The following is a 10,125-nucleotide window of genomic DNA, read 5'->3' on the forward strand; positions in this document are numbered from 1 at the left end:
CTGTGCAATAAAGCAATGTGAACCAGGAGGAGAAATTAAACATTCAAACAAAGCAGCTGGGAAGGGGACAGAGAAAGCAGAAAGTAGCTGGGATAGAGTTGATGTTACTCAGAGAGTAGTGCAAAACCCGACTGTCCTTTGTCAAATATTTGTTTGGCAGTGTGTCATCGCTGACTGTCTCAATACAGCGATATACGGCAGGAATCTCTTTTGCGCTATCAGTTGTGGGCAAATGAATGTAATGGGTTGTTATGGTCGCCCAGATACCACCGCATTGGGCAAACACAAATCTGGCAAAAACAGTCATAAAAGGGTACATTTCTGCATTTATCTGCTGACTGGCATTTGCTTAAAAACGCTTGGTTTCTGTAAGTGAAATGCTGCATTTCTATAGCACTTCATACGGCTGTTGCTTACTGTTCTGATGCATGAGACTGAATACATATTTATCAAGCCCCAGATCAGCAAAGAAGCTGCCCGGCTTCAACACCGCAGGAAATCTGTTCTGCTCCCAGACCGAAGTGTAATTGAAAAGCAACTTCGACAGAAAGGAAGGATGTGAGCTGCATGCTGGGTGTGAGCCACTTGATGTATTTACCCAGCAGCTAGACAACACATTGATGCTCACAATGAAAGCTAGCCTAATATGCACAGCCCTGACCTGGGGAAGGAGGAGCAGAAGAGCGAAAGAAAGCAATTACTATAAGGAAGAGAGACTCTGCTGTCTCCATGCTAGCCCAGTCCAGCATTTCTCCTGAGCGCAGTGCCAATCTGATGGGGTAAGGATGATAGGGCTTCCACTGATGTAAAGCGTGCATCACACAAGCAAGCAGAGACTTCAGGACCTGCATCACATAAGTACTTAGATAAAATACAAAAGAAGAGGGCAGTGTTCCCTCAAATTCCTGCCCAGCTCTCCACAACCCTTTTCCCTTCCCCTTTCCCCTCCCTCAGCCACCAAGTAGGTTTTAAACGCTGTTGTGGGTTTTGTCCAAACTGATTTGAAGCAATGTAAGTGATGAACAATGTGCCCTGTATCTGTGGAGCTACTTTCCCCGATGCACCTGCGCTCAGGAGCAGCCTCACTCCTTTCTCCAGCTGAGTGGGTTTTAATTCTGCTTTCTGTCTCAGGGAAATCGCAGTGCTGTGACACAGGAGCAAAAAAGGGTTTGCACTTATATGCATCTGGTAGGATTTTCTTCTTAACCAAGCGGCTGCAAGAAGTTAAATAAAATTCATTGTATTGAAACGTATTCAGGCGCATGATAGTATCTGTCACACACACACACACGCTCATGGTGTCTAACCCAGCTTTCTATGGGCTTTCTACCTGTTTTCTCAATCCTGTTGCATGATCTGTGCTTTTAACCCCGATCCTTATGTCTCTCCAGTGACGTCCCTCGGCCCTGACCTGGGGCAGCCCGTATAAATCTGCCTGCCTGCAGAGGCTGCATCCACGACACAGATCTCTGACCAGGAGGGCACCTGTGATGCTTGCAGCAGCATCGAGGATGCGACCTGCCGCTGAGGGTCTGGGGACCCAAGCGGAGCCCTGATCCCATCTGGGACACCCATAAACACCCCTCCTCAATCAGAACAGCTTTACAAATCTTTCACAGCAGCTCTGAGCCAGGTTTTAATCCATATGGCCTGTTAAGAAAGGGTTTGCCTGTGGAGGAGGTGATACATTGATAGAGGAATTCTTTCTTTTCCCGCACAGCTTTTAATCAGCAGAAGGTTGAAGAAAGCAACACCAGTGAGTCAGAAATGTGGTGGGAGCACTCCTGGTCCTGAAAGCCCGCAAAGGATGCAGACCTACCATTTTTTTCCTGGTGCCAATAGGCTGCTATGCTGAAGGGAGGAGCATTAGGGATAGAAAAAAGCATGCAGACGGTGGGACCTAGCACAAGGTGGGCATGGCTTAAACCCTGCTCGGTCAGGGCTGCCTCCTGCAAGGTGCTGTGTGCTTCGTGCTGGGTGCTGAGCAGCGGCCTCGGTGCCTGGCGAGATGGGGCTAAATGAGATGTTGCATGTTAGCTCCCTTCCAAGAGCAGCACTGCATGCAAAGATTGTTCTTTCTATCGCAATGAATTTTTTCATTTTTAAATCAGCTGTGATCCTGTTTACAGTAAACTCCAGTATGCTGGAAATGTTTCTATCACAGTTTATTTAGATTTCACAGGGATTTTTTTTTCAAATCACACTTACCAAGAATATATTTTCACAGCAAGTTCTCTGAAATACAATAAAGACCTAGGAACATCTGATGCCCAGACTCTGCCATTCCCTAAGATATTATATGATCTGCTCATTCCCCATGCAGAAATGCCATCGCTTTTCTAGAATCCCTGCCAGAGACTGTCTGATGTATGATAGCCCATTTTGGAAAGCCTTGAACAAGACCATTTGTTGTCGAGATAATTTTACAAAAGCAATACCATTTCATGGGTTGCAGTTAAAATAATTCATAAAATTTACACTGGCATTTGTGCTTCGAGCTTTAAACCCGCTTAGCTAACTTACTTTCATTTTGGCTTGAAACTTAGACCTCGGTGAAATACATAACACAAGCCAGGTCTGAATTATTTGCTTTAGTCATTTTTGAATGATCTCATTTTCTCACTTTCCATCGATGCAAACAGAGAAGAAAAAAACCCACATACTTTTCAACAGCTAAAAACAACTGAACCAATAAGTATAAAATCTGATATCAAACATGAAGCATTTCAGCCCAAAAGGAATATGGTTTTGGACTTTTACGAGCAACTGTAGCGTATACTGCCTGTCGCTGCTGAAAACAATCTCCATGCGTTGTCTGGAGGGTTGGAAGCAGCTGATCTTAAATATCTTGCTTTACAACCTGCCCAAGAAGCTAGAGGAGCCAGTAAAGCCACAGAATTTGCCCTGTATTGTTACAAAACATTTAAACAAAACCCACAGGACGTGCATGTTTACTGTCCCAAACCTTATATCAGGATTCACACCTTTGATGTTATATCTATCATGATATACGGACAGCATAACGCGCTGCCAAAACCACAGCGGTCACACCTGATCCTGACTTCTTTCCCATATTTTCACAGGCAGAAACCCCACAGGGAAGGTCAGGGCAATCTGGAATCAGATCCATAACCCATGGCAGGTTATGCGTGCAAACGGCCTCCTTGCTACATCACCTGCACGTGGTGAATGTCTGCCCCAGCAGCCTGGACCCCGCATTATCCCGGGCATCAGGGACGGCTGCGTTCAAGCGCTCCTTCAACAAATGCCCCCTCCAGAAAGGCACAACCTCCTTTTCCCTTCTAACCAGCCAGCGCCTATCACCCTGCTGGTAAAGCGCTGGATGCCAAAAGTTTTCCTTCCAAAGGGAAAAAAAAAAAAACCACTGGGCCAAGCCATGCCAGGAAAAAGGGAAAAGGTCTGGATTCAGCCTTTCGTGCCCTGCTCAGGGCTCCTGGCTTGGAGCATCCCAGGTGTGCATGTACACGCTGGACACCCTTCTGGCCGGGTTAGACCTAGAGGAAGGATGTGGTGGCCGGTCTTCATAGAATCACAGAATCATGGAATGCTTTGGGTTGGGAGGGACCTTTAGAGCTCACCCAGCCCAACCCCTGCAGTGAGCAGGGACAGCTTTAACCAGCCCAGGGTGCTCACAGCCCCGTCCAACCTGGCCTGGGATGTTCCCAGGGATGGGGCCTCCACTGCCGCTCTGGGCAACCTGTGCCAGCGCTTCACCACCCTCATTGTAAAAAGTTTCTTCCTTATATCCAGTCTACATCTGTCCTCCTTTCGTTTAAATCCATTACTCCTTGTCCTCTCACAACAGGCCTTGCTAAAAAGCTTGTCCCCCTCTTTCCTACAGGCCCCCTTTAAGGACCGCAAGGCCGCACTAAGGTCTCCCCGCAGCCTTCTCTTCTCCAGGCTGAACAACCCCAACTCCCTCAGCCTGTGCTCGTAGCAGAGGGGCTCCAGCCCTCGGAACATTTTTGTGGCCCTCCTCTGGACCCGCTCCAGCAGTTCCATGTCCATCCACATGGACATACGTCCATTGGATGTATGTGGCTTTGTTTTTTCTCAAATAAGGGACAGGGGACCAGAGGCAGAGACCGCAGTGCCCTGACACGGACCCAACCAAGGTGTCCAGGTACCCATGTGGGAACAGCCCTGGACTTCAGCTGCTGCGTAGCATCCCAGTAGAGGAAATTTGAAGTTGCCGTGACCTATTCTTGGGTTTGGCTGTCTGTGGGTTATCCTGTAAAGCGCTTGTAAACCATATTTGCTTTCAGTAGGTCCTGAGCATCCTTTGGGATCACTGGAGCCTCTCAGCAGGGAGCAGGTGCTGGGGGAGGGACTCTCCTGCAGATCTGCTGTTTTGCAGACACCTCTAAAGCACTGAGCAAACCTAATCTTTGACTGTATTTCGAGCACTAAAACTGCTTCCCAGTAAAATCCTGGATTAAGTGTGAAACTTTTTCCTTTTCCCATTCTGCACTCCCCTTTCCAGTTGGTTGCGTTATTTAGATATGTTAGGGCGATAAGGGCATTTGCTGTTAGTGCTGGAAAACCCTGGATTTACGATCATTATGTGCCACTTTAAGGGCACACTGTCAACTTTAGAAAAATATCTGCTATGAACAGTTTTACTTACTTACACTACTAATAATACCTTACAGTATTAAAAATGAAAGGATATTAAAAATCCAATTTACTTGTCCTTCAGCTTGGCCAGTGAAAAAATGAGTGAAATGGGTCTCACTTTTGTTTAATTTTCACTTACCAGTTCCCTCATGCTAATGCTCTTGCTTTACAGGCAGGAGGGGACGTGTTTACCTGCTTAGAAAAAAACCCCTGTGCACCCTGGAAACTGAAAAAAAATAAAAACCCTCCAAAAACAGGGAGAGAGAAATGAGAAGGCATGAAAACATGTCTATTGATTTTTTTATAAATACATGTTTTACAGAAATGAAACTTGCTGAATTGAACCAAAGGTCATTCTTCATCAACAAAATAATAATAATGTAAGAGTTTAATGGCTGAATCGAATTCAGTTTATGTTAGCAAAAGATTACTATTACAGAGTAATTTTAGATGAAATTAAGGGTGTTATTTTTCTTTTTAAAGGTAGGATTTTAAAACCCTAACCATTAGAAGTAACTTACAGAAAATTTGGGTCTTAGACAAAGTTTGTATAAGCCAAACTAAAAGATAAAAATAGGAACTCTGTAGCCTTCAGAAGCATTGACTCTAACCCCAAGGGCTCGTTTATTCCTGGATTATATATTTCTTTGGGGCTAGAGAGGGAGAAACCAAGGGAATGTGATTTGAAATAGATTTATGCATTTTGCTACCTTTATTTTCCATATGGCTCAGAGCAGAAAGTAATTTTGTGAATGTCATCTCCCGCCAGCCTCCTTCCACCCGCCCGCCGCTCCACCAGCAGACCTGTCCCCATCCCATCCCCACTCAGCGTCTCAGCTTTGCCCGTGTGCAGAGATGCGAACCGGCCACCCAGGCGGGACTCTGCAGTCAGCAATGCCACGGCCCAGCCGGGATGATTTTTACCATGGGTATCCCACTCAGACAGTGCCAGTTCAATGCATCACCTCACCAAGCGCAGACCTGGAGTCTGCTGCCGCATGACCTGGGAGCACGCAACGCCAAACCTGCTGATGTTGGGGAGCTACACACATGCTGAGGGCCTTGCTGGGGTGGCACGGGGCGAGGAGCCCAGGCAGTGTGGGACCAGGGGCCACAACTCCCCCCAGGATTCCCGAGCCATGCTGGAGCCCACAGTCCCTTCAGCCCATTTAATTCCCAGCATCAGTCACCCTGGGGTGCAACCCCACGTGATGGAGGCAGGCTTCCCTGGAGGCACCCAACATTAGGATGGCAACAGCTGGTTGTACCGAGTCCTTTCTGTCGCATTCAACCAGAAGTTGCTTTCCCTCGTTATTTCTTTCCATTAGATGTTTGCTGGGAAACCTGGCCGCCGGCAGCGGGTTCCTTTCGGAGGTGCCTGTTTGGAGCCTCGGCACATTCACAGACACACGGTTGTGTTGCTACAGTCGGCTGATGGCACGGAGACCACGCCTGGCGGCACGCTGGCTCATGGGGTACGATGCAAGACCTTATTGCTAAATGCCTGTCATGATAATTTGGTATTTTATTTTTTTCCCCTGTATCCTGGCTGTAATAAATTGGAGTGATGCTATCTGAGGATTCCTCCATGCTTCTCCTGGAGCTTCTAGCTAAAATTCAGCATTAGCAAAATGTGCCACTGGAATAAGGCCTCATAAAATATTGTTAGGATTGCTAGGCAACCCAGAGGCACGCTGGGAGCTGAAAGGAGCCTAAGTGGGCGTAGCGAGCTTGCACTGGAGTCTCGGATGAAAAGGAGAGGGTATTCTTTGTGTCTCTGTGCTAGCAACACTTTGCTTTCGATTTTCTTTTGGAAAGAAGTTGAGATACAGCGCTTCCATGCACACAAAGGAACATATCTGTGTAATTGTTGGTGCGGTGGCCTCTAACCTCAGATTAATCAGCTGGATGAGAAATGCACCTATCCAGGGCTTTTCAGTAGCAATAAAAGTAAAATGAAGTTTTTTATGGTCATGAAAATACCCATATTCCACCTGCTTGCATCTTTCAAGGGCTCCTTTTCGAGAAAGAGGGGCCATGTTCAGTAATAACTTGTTTTATGTGGCCACCAAGGCATTGCCTCAACCCCTTCTGCACGCTGCAGTGGTACTTAATGCAAACTGACTCTGGAAGGAAGGGAAACAAATAAAAAGCATACAATTTATTGGCAGCATCTAACACGAGTAATCGGCTATTTGCAGATACATGCAGAAAAATAAAAAGAAAATTGAACTGGGCTTGCAAGAACAAGGGGAGGAATTAGCGTAGGTGTAAACAGGGGAGGTTTATTGCTGATTTTGTTAGCTAAGATGCTGAAGTGAGTTTCTGGTTTACCTCTTCCTGCTTCCATCTCAAGAGCAGGAGATGCTGCCCTTTCAGGAGGGCACAGGAATCTCCATCTCATCCCTCCAGGAGCATCTTGGCTTGCCTGGGCAAGCCTCCTGCTTTGCTTCCACCCCAAGCCAAGCCTCCAGCAGACAGCCCCATGCTGTACGCTTTCCTTAGTGGAAAACCTGAAAAAATACCCACGCTTTGGCAGCAAGCACAGTACCCACATGCTGAAGCTGCCCTTGAGACTCCGGCTTTTGATCCGGCCATCCAGCATTTCTAAAGGCAAATTCCGGTGGCAGGTCCCACGGGAGGTGGATGTGCCTCCATTGAGAAAAGCTCTCTGTGCCAGAGGCCGGCCTTCCAGCCAAGATGAGTGTGCAATTTGTTTTCCAGTGCTTGATTTAGCATATAATTCTCTGTTAAAACAGCTAGTGGCCAAGCTAATGCATCCATCTGCATAGAGCCTGTCCATCTCCTCTGCGTGAAGGGCTGCTCTTACCAAATCCTTTCCAGAGGTCATGAATGGCTCCCCCTCAATCTCCAGCACTCTTGGGTGTCTGAAATCCCTTATTCAGACACCAGCAAAGCCCACCCGCTTTCCTCCCATACTGATTTGTCAATCAAAACATTTCCCAAGTGTCCAATGTTCCTAGATATTCCCATACGATACAGAAAGGGACTGTAAGAAGCTAGATCTGCGTTTCCCGAGACCATTAATGAATATTACTGTGAGGCTGTTGTTGGGATCAGGCATCCCGCACAACCTTTCTGTTGGAAGATGCTTTTGAGCTTGATCTTGAAAAACAAAGAACTGAATGGCAACAAACCTCGGATTTCCACAGTATTACAAGGTTTCTTAGGTAACTACATGTGGCATGTGTATGATGTAACTACAACTTTTATTTCTCCTGTCTCTTTCTAGCTACATTTAGATCAGGAAAGCTGCCTGAGAGGAATTTATCCATTCCTGGCAGTGAACTGGCTGTGCTATTTTTCTGCTCCGTTAGCGTCGCAGGTCTCATGATACATATTTCAATACCAAATGGCTCAGGCCAAAGCACTTGACATCGCCGCGCCGTTCCTCTGCCCCTCTGCCAAAGGCTGCTGGTGGGTCACGAGGAGCACAGAGGGTTTCTCCCGATTTAGGGCTCCCCAGGTCCTGCGACCTCCATCTCCTTCCCCGGTTTCACAGGTCAATTTTGGAGGCACGTGAAATTGGGCCAAACCTGGGCTTTCTCTTAGTTTTCTCAGCAAAGCTCCTTCTTCAGACTGTGCCAGAGATGAGCTGGTCCTCAGCATTATTTTAGCAGTTATTTTAATAAAAAATGTGGCAGCTGGAAGTGTAATAGGGACGGGAGCCAGGCACCTTAAGAAATTATAATTGCAGACTTGGAGCAGTGCTAAGAGTTAACAAAGGGACGTTTAATCCAATTCTCAGCTTCTATTTTAGGATCCTTTTAACTTTCCAAATCAAAGAAAAAAAAAAGGAAGAGGGGAGGGGGAAAAAAGAAATCTCCATCACAGTGCAATTTCTTAAGCTTGTTCGCAGCCCAAAGGTGAATTTTTGTGCGCGTGAAGAGTTTGAAGAAAATCCATTCAGCTGTTTCAGAGGTTTCAGAGCATGAAAGCAACATCTGGTTTAAAAATCAAAAATAAAAGAGATTCCCTTTGCTCATCAGAGTCAAAATGGGTTTTGGTTTCATGCCTCTGATTTAGTATATTTTGAGCTGTCCCCTAGAGAAAGCTGGCCATTTCTGCATTGGTTTGGAGGGGATGAAATTATGCAGCAAACCCCCCAAAATTAGGGACGCCCAGACAGGAGAGCAGGTGGGACTCACACCCCAAGCCCCTCCATTCCCATCCAGTCCAACACCACAAGGGCCACGGTCCCTAAGTTGCCAATTTAATTCATTGCACTGAGGTTTTTCGCAGCCTGCTGCCTCAGTTGGGGTTTTTTTTGGCTTCTGGTTTGATATTTGCAATGCTATTTGCTGTGCGCAGCACTGCGCTATAGATGGCAGTGCAGGATGGAAATTGCAGACCCTTTCGCTCTTTAATAGCAGCCTGGGCTGCGATGGCTCCTGCAGCTTGTCCCAGCGGAGGAGGCCAACTCAGATTGCTACTTTCTGCAGATCTGCCTGCGAATCTCACTCAGATTTTTACCTGGTCATTAAGAACAACACAACCGTGATCCCCAGAAATTACAGTGGGCAAAAGTGACAAGGAAGCTCTCTGCAAATTAACTGCTCCTTCTAAGAAAACACACAAATGCTCAAAATCGACTGACAAATTTGGCCATGATGTTGCAACACGGGAATATCTTCCACTTCAAAGGGAGCAGGCACTTGATTTCTCTGTACATTTCTCAGTGCAAGATCACATCTATGAAAAGACTCTGCTGTAAATGAAAGTGTGCACCTTCTCGGCGCCCCATCCGTATTTATAAGGACACTAAAATCTACCCAAATGTAACCATTTGCAGCAAATTTTGCCCATTTTGTTCTCCCTTTGTGCAGCTTCCTGAACTTCTGGGACTAAAAGTAAGAAAGGAAGCAAAACCCAACTCATTTCTGCAATAGGAGATGCAATGCTGGCAGGAATAGGGATGCTACCAAAGAGATCATGATGGGAAGTGAAGAATATAAACGATTACAGCACGATGCTTTTGAAAAATCCCTCCAGGTACCCATCTGCATCTGTCGATGCTTAAACACCTTCAGAAATCTGGCCACCAGCCCACTGCTCAAGATGTTAGGAAAAAGAAATCAGAGTAAAAGGCATAAGAAAGACAAATTCCTTTTGCCATTGGCAAGATGAAAGGAAACCCCCAACTTTTTTAATGATCGGGGTGGAGAAAACTGCAAACAATAAATGCCATGACAGTTGTCCTTCTCTTCCTTCGGAAAATGGAGCTGGATAGGGATTAGTTACCTGCAGACTTTTCTGTTTCACCTTCAATGAATGGTCCGATGAAGAGCTCTCCTTCACCTGCACTGTCCCGGGGCTGGATGGATGAACCAGCGTAGTCCTCTCTGACAAGGAGATATGCGGCACTTTTCTCTTACAGGATTTTAATGTGATCTTAGACATCAAGAGGATTCAAATGACAAGAATGAATGGCAGTAGCCAACCTCATGGCTTGATATTCTGATGAAA

This window comes from Pelecanus crispus, chromosome 11 (assembly GCF_030463565.1).
Source record: "Pelecanus crispus isolate bPelCri1 chromosome 11, bPelCri1.pri, whole genome shotgun sequence".
In the NCBI taxonomy this organism is placed as follows: Eukaryota; Metazoa; Chordata; class Aves; order Pelecaniformes; family Pelecanidae; genus Pelecanus; species Pelecanus crispus.